This window comes from Mesoplodon densirostris, chromosome 5, assembly GCF_025265405.1.
Source record: "Mesoplodon densirostris isolate mMesDen1 chromosome 5, mMesDen1 primary haplotype, whole genome shotgun sequence".
Classification (NCBI taxonomy): domain Eukaryota; kingdom Metazoa; phylum Chordata; class Mammalia; order Artiodactyla; family Ziphiidae; genus Mesoplodon; species Mesoplodon densirostris.
Window position 1 is genome coordinate 20,791,471 of NC_082665.1, and position 17,234 is coordinate 20,808,704.

The following is a 17,234-nucleotide window of genomic DNA, read 5'->3' on the forward strand; positions in this document are numbered from 1 at the left end:
ATTTCTTCCTGGTTCAGTCTCAGAAGGTTGTGCTTTACTAAGAATTTGTCCATTTCTTCCAGGTTGTCCATTTTCTTGGCATGTTGTTGCTTGTAGTAATATCTTATGACCCTGTGCACTTGTGCAGTGTCAGTTGTTACTTCTCCTTTTTCATTTCTAATTCTGTTGATTTGCATATTTTTCCTTTTTTTCTTGATGTGTCTGCTAAATAGTTTATCAATTTTGTTTATCTTCTCAAAAAAACAGCTTTTAGTATTATTGATCTTTGCTATTGTTTCCTTAATTTCTTTTTCATTTAATTCTGATCTGATTTTTATAATTTCTTTACTTCTGCTAACTTTGGGTCTTTTTCTTCTTCTTTCTCTAATTGCTGTAGGTGTAAAGTTAGGTTGTTTATTTGAGTTTTTTTGGTTTCTTAAGGTAGGATTTTATTGCTATATACCTCCCTGTTAAAACTGCTTTTGCTGCATTTCATAGGATTTGTGTTCTCATGTTTTCATTTTCATTTGTTTCTATGTATTTTTTGATTTCCTCTTTGATTTCTTCAGTGATCTCTTGGTTATTTAATAGTGTACTGTTTAGCCTCCATGTATTTGTATTTTTTACAGTTTTTTTTTCCTGTAATTGATATGTAGTCTCATAGCATTGTGGTCCGAAAAGATACTTGATATGATTTCAGTTTTCTTAAATTTACCAAAGCTTGATTTGTGACCCATTATATGATCTATCCTGGAAAATTTTCTGTGAACACTTGAGAAGAAGGTGTATTCTGTTGTTTTTGGATGGAATATCCTCTAAATATCAATTAAGTCCATCTTGTTTAATGTGTCATTTAAAGCTTGTGTTTACTTTTTTTTTTTTTTTTTTTTTTTTTTGTGGTACACGGGCCTCTCACTGTTTTGGCCTCTCCCATTGCAGAGCACAGGTTCTGCATGCACAGGTTCAGAGGCCATGGCTTATAGGCCCAGCTGCTCCGTGGCATGTGGGATCTTCCCAGACTGGGGTACGAACCCACATCCCCTGCATTGGCAGGTGGACTCTCAACAACTGCGCCACCAGGGAAGCCCCACATCTGTACTTTTTTTAGTAACAAAGTAGACAAGCTAGTGCAGGTTGACCTCTGTAGGGGTAATTTGTCAGATAACTTGTCCTATTATTTAGTATAATAGTGGATAGTAGCAGATAATTTGTCCTACTATTTAGTATACTCTTGGTCAAGTTTAGTACCATGGTTCCAGACTTCTTAGGTAATAAGACTGAACAGACACAGACAAGGTAAAAACTAATTCCATGTTTATGGGTAAAATCATTTGTTACATATATCATTATTTGAAGACTGTGGGTGGAATCCAAAAAGATTGTAAAGATTTCCTTTGCAGCTTTTTTACAACAATTTTATCACTAGACAGATGTTGTGAAATCACCACTAAATCTAAGCTAAAATGGGAAAGAAAAAAATTCATATCAACATCATTATAGTTGGACACGTACATTGGGGCAAGTAGACCACTTCTGGCCATCAGTTCTACAAATATGTTGGATCAACAAAAGAACCATCAATAAGTTTGAGAAGGATGCTGCTGAGATTGGAAATGGCTCCTTCAAGCATACCTGCATCTTGGATAAACTGAAGGCTGAACATGAGTGGCATATCACCATTGATATCTCCCTATAGGAATGTGAGACCTAAAAGTATTATTTGAACATCACTGATACCCCAGGACACAGAGACTTAATCAAAAACATGATCACAGGCACATCACAGGCTGATTGTACTGTTTTGATTGTTGCTGCTGGTGTTAGTGAATTTGAAACAGGTTTATCCAAGAAAAAGCAGACCTGGAAGCATGCCCTTCTGACCTACACATTGGATGTGAAACAACTAAATGTTGATATTAACAAAATAAATTCTTTCAGCCAGAAGTTATACAAGGATATTGTTAAAAAAAAAAAAGTCAGGGCCTCCCTGGTGGCGCAGTGGTTGAGAGTCCGCCTGCCGATGCAGGGGATACGGGTTCGTGCCCCGGTCTGGGAGGATCCCATATGCCGCGGAGCGGCTGGGCCCGTGAGCCATCGCCGCTGGGCCTGTGCATCCAGAGCCTGTGCTTCGCAACGGGAGAGGCCACAACAGTGAGAGGCCCGCATACCGCAAAAAGAAAAAAAAAGAAAAAAAAAAAAAAAAAAGTCAGCACCTACATTAAAAAAAATTGGCTCAACCCTAACATAGTAGCATTTGTGTCACTTTTGGGTTGAAATGATGACAGCATGCTGGAGCCAAATGCTAAACTGTCGTGGTTTAAGGGATTGAAATTCACCCATAAAGATGGCAATGCCTGTGGAACCATGCTGCTTGAAGCTCTGGGTTGCATTCTGCTACCAACTCATCCAACTGATCAGTCTTTTGGCTGTCCTCGAGGACATCTACAAAATTGTTCATGTTGGTATTATCCCTGTGGGACAGGTGGAGACTGGTGTTCTCAAACCAGGCATGGTGGTCACCTTCACTCCAGTTAATGTTACAACTGAAGTCAAGTTTGTTAAAATGCACCATGAAGTTTTGAGTGAAGCTCTTCCATATGGGCTTCAGTGTCAAGAATGTGTCTCTCAAATATATTCATTCTGGCAATGTGGCTGGTGACAGCAAAGGTGACCCAGCAATGGAAGCAGCTGGCTTCAAGGCTCAGGTGATTATCCTGAACCACCCAGGGCAAATCAATGCTGGCTATACACCTGTGCAGGATTGTCACACAGCTCACACTACTTGCAAGTTTGCTGAGCTGAAGGAAAAGATAGTTATTTGGAGAGAAACTGGAAGATGACCCCACATTTTTGAGACCCGGTGATGTTGCCACCATAGAAATAGTTCCTGGCAAGCTCATGTGTGTTGAGAGCTTCTCTGATAATCCTCCTCTGGATCGTTTTCATTTTCATGACATGAGATGGGAAGTTGCTGTGGGTGTCATCAAAATAGTGGAAAAGGAGGATGATGGAGCTGGCAAGGTCACCATGTCTGCCCAGAAAGCTCAGGATGAATACTATCCATAATACCTGCCACCTTAATCTAGAAGATTTGGGTGGCAGGTAGAAGACCCATCTCAGAACTGTCTGCATCAATTGGCGATTTAAGTTGAATAGTAAATGACTGGTTAATGAAATAATAACAATACATTGAAAAACCTTCAGAAGGAAAGAGGAACATTTTGTCGATCATTTGTGTGTGTATGTGTGGTGGTTTTAAGTTATAAGTCTTTAAAATCAATACTTTTTAATAAAAACATGATCAAAAATCTGTCAGAATTTTGAGACCCTTTGAAACAAAATTTAGTGAGAAACCTTTGTTTTCTTTCAGCCAACACTGTAACTTCTTATAGTACTATGTAGTTAGGTGGATTATTTAAGAGTTGCCCATAATCCATTTCTGGTGTCCATCTGCCTAAACTTCAGAATTTGATAATTCTGAGTTAACATTTCTTTTTCTAGGTGGGAATTTCATGTTTGTTCACCGTTCATGAGGGGAGGTATCAAGTATGCTTTAAGTACACAGTGAAAAACCTATGGGATGGGGTCTGTTGATTACAACACTTCATAGATTAGGACAGACAAGCAATGAGCAACTTTCTTTTTATGTAAGCTACCTTATAAAAAGGTCAAAAACTGTAATGTTAATGGCCAAGTGTTTCATATAAAAATGTTTGCAGCTATACCAGTATTAAGTTTGTGAGTATAATTTCAAAAAGAAAAATTTCCTTCCCAAATAGTTGTGTGGTTTGGTATAAGTAAATTTTTGAAATTCCTAAACTATTTCATTAATATACATTTATTTTATTTATATACAAGATACAAATTAATATCATAAAATGGATTTTGGATTTAAAATATCACACCTAAAATACAGACTGTGAACTACATATTGACAAAACATAAAAATTTAAGTTTGCTTTTAAAATATTAAACTATCATTGACCTGATTAATAAATATTTTTTTTGTTTTGTTTTATTATTTACACAGTTAAGAAGGTAGTAAACTGTCCATCTTAGAAGTAACCTAACTATCCTGTAGAAGCTTGGTAAATAATACATAAAAGACTTAAAATTCTCTTCATTATTAAATATCCCTTTCTAATTCATTTTTGGGAAATGTTAAAGAGTTTACAAGTATTTAAAATAGTATGGATTACATATGTATGTTTTTAAGAAAATATTTGCTTTCTGAAGACATTTTCAAATGAGCAAATGTATTTTATTTCACATATAAAATTACATTCCTATCAATTCAGCAATGCCAGGAATTCTTCAGCAGAGAAGTTTTATCAATGTAGTATCTTTTTCTTTCCCAATGTGACAATTTAGGGAAAGTCATCAAAATATTTTCTTCAGATAGGTCATGAAAGCGTCTTACTTATTAGAAAAATTATTTAGACCAATGTCAATGCACAAACTACTTCTTATTGCTCAATGACTCTCTCTCTCTCTCTCTCTCTCTCTCTCTCTCTCTCTCTCTCTCTCTCTCTATATATATATATATATATATATATATATATACACAATTAATTTCAAAGTCTAGGTCTTAGAACTGAAAACCTTTTATTTAGCTCTCTGATTAGTTTCAGTTTACCTGACACATGGGAATTAATGACATGGAAGAATAATCTTAGCAGCTTATCTTTGGCCATGGTCAATACAAATATCATTTAATACTTGGATTACACAGAAAAAAGTCCCATGTAATTTTGACTTAATTGTTGACCAGGTAGTTAATAAAATAAGCCACTTACAATTAACATGTTATTTAAGATGTTACTTTAAGTCCCTTTTTCCTTTCTTTTTTTCTCCTTCCTCCTTTCCTGCTTTGTTTGCTTATAAAATCTTAAAGAGGATTTCAATTTCACTTAATTTTTTCAATGATTCTGTAAAGGATTTTTGTTACATTAGAAAGCCGAGTTTAAATTTTTTGAATTACTGTGTAGGCTATCATATTAACCCCAAATTTAAATAAGTATTTTAAATTAATTTAGAATAAATGTAGCCCTGAGTCCAGTCACTGAATACTATTTTTAACTACATGACATTTCCTAAGTCACAGATTTTGTGTAGAAGTCACCAACCTCCCATTTATTTTCCAAGGACACTTACAAACTCCCCTGAGTACTTGTTATTGTTGAGCAGGAGGTGCTGGAGAAATTGTTAATTTACATTGCCTGAATTTTGTGAACTCTGGACATTTTGTCTAAGTGGAGGTCTAAAAACTGAAGCATTATTTCTCACAGTAATGAGTTTGTTTTTTCTAGGCAGGCATTTTGGTGAATAACATGGGCAGCTAAACATCTATACCCTTCTCTCAGGTTCAGTTCTGGTCATACCAGTGAGCAGAGACATGGACATAAATGACGTGTTGACAATTTGTACTGTGATCTGCGAACGGTGTGAGGGAAAAATAAACCCAATGTTTTTATGTATAGATCGATTGCATTTAGGAGCCATTACAGAGAGCAGCCAAAGAATTCCATCTCAGAGACCAACTCTTGTCCAGGAGACATAGAATAGAAGGTCCCACCATTCCGTCACTTTTTTTCTTTTTCTTTCTTTTTTTTTTTTTTTTTTTTTTTTGCGGTTTGTGGGCCTCTCACTGCTGTGGCCTCTCCCGTTGCAGAGCACAGGCTCCGGATGCGCAGGCTCAACGGCCATGGCTCATGGGCCCAGCTGCTCTGCGGCATGTGGGATCTTCCCGGACCAGGGCACGAACCCGTGTCCCCTGCATTGGAAGGCGGACTCTCAACCACTGTGCCACCAGGTAAGCCCATTTTCCTTCACTTTTTGAAACGTTGAAAATTTCCAGGAAGCTTGATTATTTTTAGGAGTGACAAGATGGAAAATATTATGTAAATATAAGAATTTAGACCACAGGTAAAATAGCATCTGACAAGCAATTTCATCCCTTTTTTTGTTTGTTTGTTTTATAACATCTTTATTGGAGTACAATTGCTTTAAAATGGTGCATTAGTTTTTCCTTTATAACAAAGTGAATCAGTTATACATATACATATATCTCCATATCTCTTCCCTCTTACATCTCCCTCCCTCCCACCCTCCCTAACCCACCCCTCTAGGTGGTTACAAAACACCTAGCTGATCTCCCTGTGCTATGCGGCTGCTTCCCATTAGCTATTTATTTTACATTTGGTAGTGTATATATGTCACTCTCTCACTTTGTCCCAGCTTACCCTTCCCCTTCCCCATATCCTCAAGTCCATTCTCTAGTAGGTCTGCATCTTTATTCCCATCTTGCCCCTAGGTTCTTCATGACTATTTTTTTTAAGTCCCATATATATGTGTTAGCATACGGTATTTGTTTTTCTCTTTCTGACTTACTTCACTCTGTATGACAGACTCTAAGTCCATCCATCTCACTACAAATAACTCAATTTTGTTGCTTTTTATGGCTGAGTAATATTCCATTGTATATGTGTGCCACATCTTCTTTATCCATTCATCTGTTGATGGACACGTAGGTTGCTTCCATCTCCTGGCTATTGTAAATAGAGCTACAATGAACATTTTGGTACATGACTCTTTTTGAATTATGGTTTTCTATGGGTATATGTCCAGTAGTGGGATTACTGGGTTGTATAGTAGCTCTATTTTTAGTGTTTTTAAGGAACCTCCATCCTGTTCTCTGTAGTGCCTGTGTCAATTTACATTCCCACCAACAGTGCAAGAGGTCTCCCTTTTCTCCACACCCTCTGCACAATTTATTGTTTGTAGATGTTTTGATGATGGCCATTCTGACCGGTATGAGATGATATCTCATTGTAGTTTTGATTTGCATTTCTCTAATAATTAATGATGTTGAGCATTCTTTCATGTGTTTGTTGGCAATCTGTATATCTCTTTGGAGACGTCTATTTAGGTCCTCTGACCATTTTTGCATTGGGTCTTTTGTTTTTTTTTTGATATTGAGCTGCATGAGCTGCTTGAAAATTTTGGAGATTAATCCTTTGTCAGTTGCCTCATTTGAAAATATTTTCTCCCATTCTGAAGGTTGTCTTTTCATCTTGTTTGGGGTTTCCTTTGCTGTGCAAAAGCTTTTAAGTTTCATTAGGTCCCATTTGTTTATTTTTGTTTTTATTTCCATTTCTCTAGGAGGTGAGTCAAAAAGGATCTTGCTGAGATTTATGTCATAGAGTGTTCTGCCTATGTTTTCTTCTAAGAGTTTGATAGTGTCTGGCCTCATATTTTTCATCCCTTTTTAAGAATAGGAAGGGATTTTTGAGGTCACTGTGTTATGATGGCATTGTCCTCTCATCTGATGACCAACACTTGCCCAGAAAGGAAGAGTTACTGATAAAGGTTTTCAAACATGAGCTTATAAATAAATGTTCCTGAGTCCCATGGTCTAAGTGAGATTTGAGCCACTAACCTAAACACTTTAAGTTCTTTATGGTCAGCCTATCAGGCTTCATTAAGATACGTTATTATGTCTAATGATAAGACCATGTTTCAGTGTGCAGTGACTCCTGCCTCGTATAACTGATTTAATATAGTTTTCAAATGGCACCTTTGAAAATATGAACTAAATGACTAGCAGACGTGAAAATGCTCTATTACTTGCCTCAGAAGAGTTAAGCTCTGAGTAGAGAAATATGGAAGTTAAGTCCCTGAAGTTAGTTTTGAGGACAGATCACAGAGGATCCTGAGTGCAATGACAGGGAGTTTGGATGTTATTTGTTTTGCTGTTGGAAACAAGTATTCTTAAGAAGGGAACTTAAGAAGTGACATTAAACACTTTATCAAAGAAGTGTAAGGATGCAGAGGCATAAAAGATGCAATGATTGGGGCATGCTTGGAATCGAGAAGTTAATTAAGAATCTACTTCAGTTGTCAAGGCTTTGCCAAGAGTCTGGCTTTCATAACTCTGTTCACAGATATGAGAAAAGGTTGAAACTGGGGAGAATAATATTAAAACAAATAAATAAATAAAACCAAAACACTAGAGGAAATTATAATCTATTCAGAACTAGAAGAAGATACCATATACTGCATTCTCAATCAGACATAAGGATATCAAGAAAAATCTGGTAAAAATGAAAGTAAATCTATTTATATGGCTATCAGAGACTCCTTTAAGAGACTAGGACATAGAAAAAATTCTGTTCCAGGAATTAATATGGGAGATGTTCCAACATGTACCAGAAAAATGACCTTAACCAGACTCCTGTTGGAGCCATAAAAAACACTGGTAGTGAACTCTAGTGTCCTCTTTAACACAGACTCCAGCTTCTGCATTACTTCAGATCACAGCACTTGTTCACAGCATACCTCCCCAACTCGACCTTGATATGCAGGCGAGAGAGTGTGAGAGATAGAGGGAGACAAATATTTGAAGATTTACACTGATGGCTCTGAAGATGGAGAAAGCGTCTATGATTCAATAATGTAGGCTGGGGCTTCCCTGGTGGTGCAGTGGTTGAGAGTTCGCCTGCTGATGCAGGGGATGCGGGTTCGTGCCCCGGTCAGGGAAGATCCCACATGCCGCGGAGTGGCTGGGCCTGTGAGCCATGGCCGCTGAGCCTGCGTGTCCGGAGCCTGTGCTCTGCAACGGGACAGGCCACAACATTGAGAGGCCCACGTACCGCCAAAATAAATAAATAAATAAATAAATAATGTAAGCTGCCTCTAGAAGCTGGAAAAGGCAAGCAACTTTGCTAGACTGAATTTGAAGAGAAATTGAAGTCAAGGAGGCTAGAAGGTCAGGGAATAATGGAAAAATATTTTACATCTTAAAACCTAGCAGAACCTAGCAGAAAAGCTAACTTAAAATCGAACTTTCTTCTTTACTTTCTTTCAGTTATGAGTGCTGTATTTTTGAAAAACATGGTGTAGTTTGGTTTCATTTTGCTTTGTTTTTGGTAACTTAACACATATGTAATCTGTTTATAGAATTCAGAAAAATGGGTTACAATGAAAATCAATGTCACAGCCAGATGGTAAAAGATGCTTTGTGTGGAAAGAATGCAAAGACACAGAAAAATTAAGGAAACAAAATTTATAGGATTTTTTTTTTTTTTTTTTTTTTGCAGCATGTGGGCCTCTCACTATTGTGGCCTCTCCTGTTGTGGAGCACAGGCTCTGGACACACAGGCTCAGCGGCCATGGCTCATGGGCCCAGCCACTTCACAGCATGTGGGCTCTTCCTGGACCAGGACATGAACCCGTGTGCCCTGCATCAGCAGGTGGACTCTCAACCACTGCACCACCAGGGAATGGCTATAGGATTTTTCTTAAAAAGAACAAAGGATGTTTTTTTTTTTTTTTTTTTTTTTTTTTTTTTTTTTTTTTTTTTTGCAGTACGTGGGCCTCTCACTGTTGTGGCCTCTCCCATTGCGGAGCACAGGCTCCGGATGCACAGGCTCAATGGCCATGGCTCACGAGCTTAGCCACTCCACGGCATGTGGGATCTTCCTGGACAGGGGCACGAACCTGTGTCCCCTGCATCAGCAGGCAGACTCTCAACCACTGCACCACAAGGGAAGCCCCAAAGGATGTCTTTTTGTTTAATTGTTCCTGGTAAGAAAATGAGAAAGAACATTATTCTCCACCCTTGAGAACATGACAGTAGGAAGAATAGCTTTTAAAAAGAGTTTTCCTTGAGGCTCCATAACTTACATCCATTTCAGATGCATTTAAGTATCTGCCAACTTAGCACAAAACTTTGTAGAATATTCTTTACAGCAGAAATGTTGATACTTAAAATAATTTATTTGGAGTTGTGTTTAGAGTGAAGAATACATGAAAATGTATGAAAGTACAGTGTTAAGATATCCAAAAAGATAAACAGAAAGATTTGAGAATATTCAGATGACCATGATCATTTTAAGAAGGAAAAAATGATAAAGAAATGGCTAGATATGGATGAGTAGAATTAAATGTTAAAATGAAGTCACTGATTTATCAAAATATTTGGAAAGTGAACTCACCTGGACACCAGAAAACTCTTATATGCTGATTGACACTTTATATTTTTTTAAAGACACTAATATATTTAAAAAAGACACTAATGTATATAAAATAATTTATGTGGGAAAACTGAGGTTCAATTGTTTAAAAAAATTATGCCAGATCATAAATCTAGTAAATGGTAGAAATGGAAAATTGGGATTGAACTGCTGTCTGTGAAGTAGGGGTAGGACTAGTAATAGTACAGTAGCAATGGTGGTGGTGTTGGCAGAAACTTCTAGAAAGCATTCATTATTTTCCAGGTAATCTTTAGAGTGCTTTACATGTTTGAATTCATTTGTTTATGATAACGACCATATGAAATAGATCTCATTCTTATTCTATTTTACAGAGGAGACATGGGATATAAAGAAATTGGCCCAAGAACACACACACAGACTACATCTTAGTGAAACCCCACAGTTGATCAGTGAAAGCAAAGTGAATCAGTCAATAGGCTAGGTCAGTCTTCGGTAGCAAGCACCTAAAAATATGTCAATGGCTCCAAAAATGAAAATTTATTTCTACCTCACACTTATCTATTGCAAGGCAGCTGTGCATGTTTTTGTTGTTTGTATGGTTTTTCTATTTTTTGTCTTTTATTCTCAGACAGCCCCTATTTGAACTTCTATCATTTATTAGTCTTGTTGAAGAGAATAAAATATAATTTAAAGAGTAATAGTGAAACTGTGTGATAGTTCTGAAAATATTTTTTCAAGGGTACTTCTTATCACTTCCTTTCATAGAGTACTGGCTAGAGTAAGCCATATGACCAAGCCTGGTGTCAGTGGAGGGGAAGTACAATATTTCCATATAAAGGAGCTCTGGAATAAAAGTTATATAATGTCGGGTAGTGAATAGTTTGAACTATATTACACTCTAACACAAAGGGCTACAGGAGATGTATTTTTTCATTGTTTTAATTTTAGTTTCTCATGGAAGGTGTCCAGTGGATAGTTTGACTTAGTTTCACACGAAAATATTAATGGTATCAGCCTAAAAGTTGATTCTTGGTTTGTCAATATTAAACAAGTAATCATTCAAGTGAATAAAACCCAGTAAATTGAAATAGCTACCAATTTCTAGGACTAGTATGAGTGTAATGTGGTTATAGATTTGAGAGACAGAGCTCTGGAATGAGCTAAAAACAACACTGAGCAGAGCACCTGAGGAGAATGAATGTAAGCAATGCACCAAATCATACAGTACAAAAGTCTAAGCTGACCTGGTATGGTACCAGGGTGTGTGCCACTGGGATCCTTCTTTGACAAAGAAATTGCTCTTCAGCTTCAGTGACTGCAGTTATCTGACACTGCTATCATCCATAGGATCTACCTCAGTTTTCAAGTCAAGATCATACTTCACCTGGACAGCCCAAGACTCTGTATGGTAGAGGTACTATGGCCTAGCCATTTTTATTCAGTGCAAGACTTCTCCAATGGGTCATCCTTGCTCTGGAGTTCCTAATTGGGTTGTTTGTACTTTGTCAGATCTGCATCACAGTCTGTGTTCTATCTGCACAATCATCTTCATCCCCCTTCCCTTTCATAGATTTCTGATCTCCACCGTGGTCTGGTGACCTTCTCTGGCCATTTCTGCTTCCTGCTCCTTTTAGCATTCACAAGTGAATTTTCATTTCTTTTCAATATTTGTTTTCTAGAGGACCCCAAGTCACACATCGGGTGGGAACACTTCTAGGGAAAGATAGGTAAAGCAATAAGATAGAAGTTGAAGATGGCTGAAGTAAACACTGAGATTGTTTAACTTATCAGTGTATGAAGACCACTTCATAAGTGAGAACATCATATCCTGACCTGGTTGATCTGAAATGGCCTCATGATGAGTTGACTAGAGAAGGCCCTAAAAACAGATGGGTCCATGAGATGTAATTCAGAAATAGTTGGAAGGGAAGACCAGAATGGCCATATATATGGCTATGTTTTTTAGAAGTCTAGAACCTGGAAAATGATTGGCAAGAGAAAGTCAAGAGTAAAGGAGGTGTTATAGGAGACCAGGTAACAAAATCCAGATGGTCTAATTTAGCCCAGCAACACAAGAATTGAGAGAATGAGTAGTTTTTATGAGATGAAAGACAGAATTGAAAAATCTCAGAGATTTAATGGAGGGGGATAGGTAGTGGAACAAAGGAAAGAAGATTGTTGATTTCTTGATGACATCCTTCACTCACTAAATGAAAGTGTTCTATTGATGTCCATAAAAATAATCAATATAAATATCCTTATGAAAAATATAAATGTTAAATATTAGTTTGGCAACAATTCTGTTACTTGGAAAATTATTTCTTCAAGCCTGGATGAATAACATGTATTTCTGTAGCTTCTGCAGTAAATATTATTGGCATGAATAATGGAGTGAATGTCATAAAAACTAAGAATGAATATGTATATAGTTAATGGCTATCAAGTAAATGACAATGAATTCTAGCAATATAAGGAACATTGCATCTTTGTTGGAAGATGCTTACATAAGGTCCCAATGAGATGCAAACAGATTCCAAAGTCTGGAGATTGGGCTGGCTCCAAGGTTTCTGGCTGAACAAAGTAGCTACAAAAAAAAAAAAAAAAAAGGCTGGAGGCATTTGATGTAGATGAACAGGAGAAAATTCTTGGGAAAAGCTGACTGCTTTCTGGGAAGGATAAGAAAGGAAAGACAACTCCTTGGAAGGATTTCAGTAGAGATTCTTGGTGAAGACAGAAAAGTCCACTAAGGTTTAATTAAATTGTGCTATTGGGTTATTTGTTACAAAATCCTCTTTTATCCTCTCCTAATAATTTTTGGTAATATCTAAAAGCACACACAGGCACATACACACACACACACACACACCCTCAAAATGTTGAAAGTGACTAAAGTTGTTCTCCCTAACAGTGATAGGGTTGAGATTTGCTTACCTTTTGGCACAGGGTAGAGAATTCTAGGAGAAGGGAAAGCTAAAAGCTGAATTATGAAGGAGGTTATAAACAGTGCTTGACCTCCTTAGGTCAAGTCTATTTGTCATACCATTAGGCAACACACTGCATTTCTTTACTGTCTTTCAAAGGATAATTTTAAAAAGAGGACATACTCATGAATATGATACAAATATGAAATGAACATGTCAATGATTTTATTTAATTTATGCATTAATAAAGAAACCAGTAAGAGGTTACAGCTGGTTCAAACAAAATTTAAAAATTCACACTTTTGTATGCAGTGAGGGAATGCTGAAATGAAGTTTAAAATATGTACAAAAATTGGTCTGTCCACAAGACAATCATCAGTTGCATTCCACTGAACACAGCTGCTTAGCATTTCTGTGAACAAAACTCATTTGTATGATTATCAGTTTTCTACACCTTACAGAGCTGTAAAGTAGCTTAAGACATAAAAGGCACACATTATCTGGATGTGTGACACAGACAGAACACCAATTAATCTCTTTTTTAAAATATTTTTGTCCATTTTAAAGTCTTCCTAATACTTCAAATTTGCAAGTAGCAGAATTTAAAACAAACAACAAACCTTGGAGTTAGATCTCCAATGTGATAAACGATAATTATATGAGTAAAAGCTCTCACCTTCAGGTCTAAACATGATACCATAAATATAAGTAGACACTTTTTTCTTGTGTATTCCTTCTCTATCTACATCAGTGACAAAGTTACTGACTTTAAATGCTACATCTTTGTCCCTCTTTGCCTCTTCTGTGAAAGAATATAAGATTAATTTATGCCTGACAGCAGGTTAATAGATAAATTACAATAAAACTCTAACAGAGAAAGCCGGGAAGAATGGATATTTGGAAATGATTAATATCTTAAAGATATAAAAAATAATAAAAATAATAGGTGGGAAATTATCAGGGCACTTACAGTGTTATACACTTAAAGTGGAAAATTTGATTTTAGGTTGTGAATGCATTGGTACAATATCACATCATGAAATATGAAGAAACCATTCACTTCAGAGAATTCGAGCATGAAAATCAAATAATTGAGTGAAAGTGAATGCAATATAAAAGGAAGTGGAGATTATAGGGTTAGAATGATAGGATTGGAGATAAATACATAAATGAAAAAAAATGTAAAAGGATCCCAATGGAGTTTATATTGAAGATGGATGAGGAAGTAAGAGAGAGAGAAAAAAGTTGGTAAAACATGGTCTGAACTGCTCAATTTTTTCACTATCAAAGAAGTTTCATACAGATTCCATGTATTTTTCGGCTTTTCACAAAACAGTTACCAATTAGTTGATGAAAAAAGGTTTGAAAACTTATCTCTATATGGCCAAATTCTTTAAGTGCCAAATTTAAAAATGAAGGAACTTGGAAAAACTTATTTTCTTTAACATAACTATATATAATCTAGCAATTTCTGGATTTCGTATATAGATTATAGAATATGGAGCTGTATTATTTTATTTCTATGAAAAATAATCATTTATGTCAATTTCAGAAATGAAAAATATCATTTTTAGTAAGTTTTCTTCAATGGACAGGTATTGTAACTTTGTTACATTGACACTTGTTAAGTAGGTCCCGGGGTTGTCCTATGGTAAGCCACCTTTCACCAGAGAAATAGAAAAGTTTATTACTCATAGAATCTGGCATACCACAAGAGACCACAGAGGTAGGTCAAGGCAGGGTGCAGGCAGAGAGTATGGCAGGGCCTGGGAAACCTGCCTTTATTAGAGTCCACAAGTCAAGTATTTTGGTGTTCCTGGGCTAAAGTCAGATTGGTCAATTCAAACCAAAACAGTGGTTTTGTTGAGCTTTGTAGGAGTCTTATCTAAGGGACACACAAGAGGAAGACCCTGGAATCCGGGGGAGAATACTTATCACAGGGTGTTTGGGGAGACATATCAGGAACATACATTTACTTGTGACTCTGTAGGCTGTTATCTAAGCTGTCTGCTCAGGGAAGGGCTAGGGTCAGTTCAAAGCTACTGTGTGCCTTGTGGCCACACAAATTGATGCTGAGGCAGCAATATTATGGAACAGTTTAAACTTTCAGCAACAGGAAATAGTGAAATGAAGAATAATTTCACCAAAACACTCTTTTCACACATGATTAGCCAGTTTGATTACCAACCGAATTTTAAATGACATAATATTTAATACTTAAAATTGTTTCATCTGTCAAGAATAATGTGTTAGTTTGTTAGGGCTACTGTAACAAAGTACTGCAAACTGGGTAACTTAAACAACAGAAATTTATTATCTCACAGTCTGGAGGCTCCAAGTCCAAAGTCACAGTGTTGGCAAGGCTGGTTCCTTCTGAGGGCTGTGAGGAAGGATCTGTCCTTGGCTTGTAGATGACTATTGTCTCATTTTGTCTCTTCACATTGTTTTCCCTCTTTGTGTGTCTGCCGCTGTGTCCAAATTCCCTGTTTTTATAAGGATATCAGTCACTGAATTAGAAGACTCCTTAATGCTTTCATTTAACATGGTTACCTCTGTAAAGACCCTGTCTCCAAATAAGATCACATTCTGAGATATTGGGGGTTAGGACTCAAAAAAACCTTTTTTGGGGGAGGGAGGTACACAATAATAAATAATGTTTGCATTCAGCTTGTGCCTAGTGTTGTCCACATTTAAATCAATAAGTTAAACAATATTTTGTGGTATTGGTACAAATTTTTACATATAAATTTTATAACAGGCCAAATTAGATATGTGGTAAAATGGAAAATGACATATTTTTATCAATTATTAAATTAACTTTAAGATATTTAATCAGTTAATCAAATCATTCTGAATCTAGCCCAAACATCACTTTGAATAACAACAATAATCCTATGGCTAAATATGTGTATTATTTTACTTTTTAGTATATGATAGTCAAATTAATAAAGGTCACAGCATGAAACTTTGTGCATTTAACTATAAAACCCTAATAAATCAAGATTTGTGTGATGGATTATATTATAGAGAGGTTACATAGTTTTGACTTCATGATCCCCTAAATAAGCTTTGTGGTATATTTTCCTTGAAAAAAGTCAGCATCAGGAACTAACTGTTTAATGACATTTCTTTCTCTTGGAAAAAAAATCAAGATTGTTTTAAATAATTTTATATTCCAACATATTTTTCTGCCACGCATGTAAAGATTATTTATATAAATCACCTACTGGGCACAAAGTATACTTTTCTAAAGAAAAATTTCACATATATATGTATAATTGAATCACTGTGCTGTGTACACTTGAAACTAACATGATATAAATCAAATATACATGAATACTTTTTTTTTAATTTCGATTTTGGCTTTTGAGTTGTATTACATATGTAGAAAATCCTCCCTTATCCCATGATTGTAAATAAAATAATCATATACTTTCTCCTTAAATAGGATGACCAGAAGTTCTGGAAGCCTAAGTAAATATGCATAATGAAAAGCTAAAAAGAAAAAAAGGAAAAATTTCACACCAGACAAGATGAGCAAGTAGAAATTGATTTCATTCCAATATTATTGCCGGCAACTGAGAGTGGAGAGACCAAATGGTGATGTCACACTCAGCTGTGTTGAAACTAAGGGTGGGAATATTTTTAAGAGCTGAGGGAGGGGAGAAGGGGGGATATTAGGGCATCTTTGTTTGCTAATTGGCTTACCCAAAGACAAAGTAAACTTTCTCCTATCTTCAAGATGCAGTTTTTACAACTTGGAGTAAGATGCCCTTCTAAGTTAAGCTTCTACCCTCCTACAGACTGGGAGATGGGGGCCCTATGTTCCTTGATGATTATGTTTCAAAGAGATTGCCTCCAGTTTCTTGAGAAAGGCAGTCCTGTGTTGTAAGTCTAGCCCAGAGACTTTTAGAAGGATTTACACATCAAAGAGGGAGAGAGAGAATTGACAAGTTTTCTGAAGTAAATACTTTAAGAAAAGGGAAGTCAGGGACCCACAGCCTGGAAGAAGTCTGTCTAAATTTACTCAAGTTGAGGGGAACATTAAGGCCACCTTGGTCAACTCTAAATAAATATTTCTTGTATGAATGAATACATGAATGAGTGAATGAACATTGTATAAAGCAGAGTATTGAGAACAAAGGATGTTGGGAATTCCCTGGTGGTCCAGTGGTTAGGACTTTACACTCTCACTGGCCTGGGTTCGACCCCTGGTCAGGAATTAAGATCCATAAGCCGAGAGGCACGGCCAAAAAACAAACAAACAACAAAAGAACAATGGACGATATATATGAAAAAATAAGACACAGAGTCACGGTGTTTAGTGAAACAATTTTAA

General features: G+C 36.4%; 1 pseudogene; it reads left to right on the forward strand.

Moving 5' to 3' along the window:
* Positions 1–1,442: 1,442 nt before the first annotated feature.
* On the forward strand, positions 1,443–3,045 carry LOC132490414 (elongation factor 1-alpha 2-like; annotated as a pseudogene).
* Positions 3,046–17,234: the final 14,189 nt, after the last annotated feature.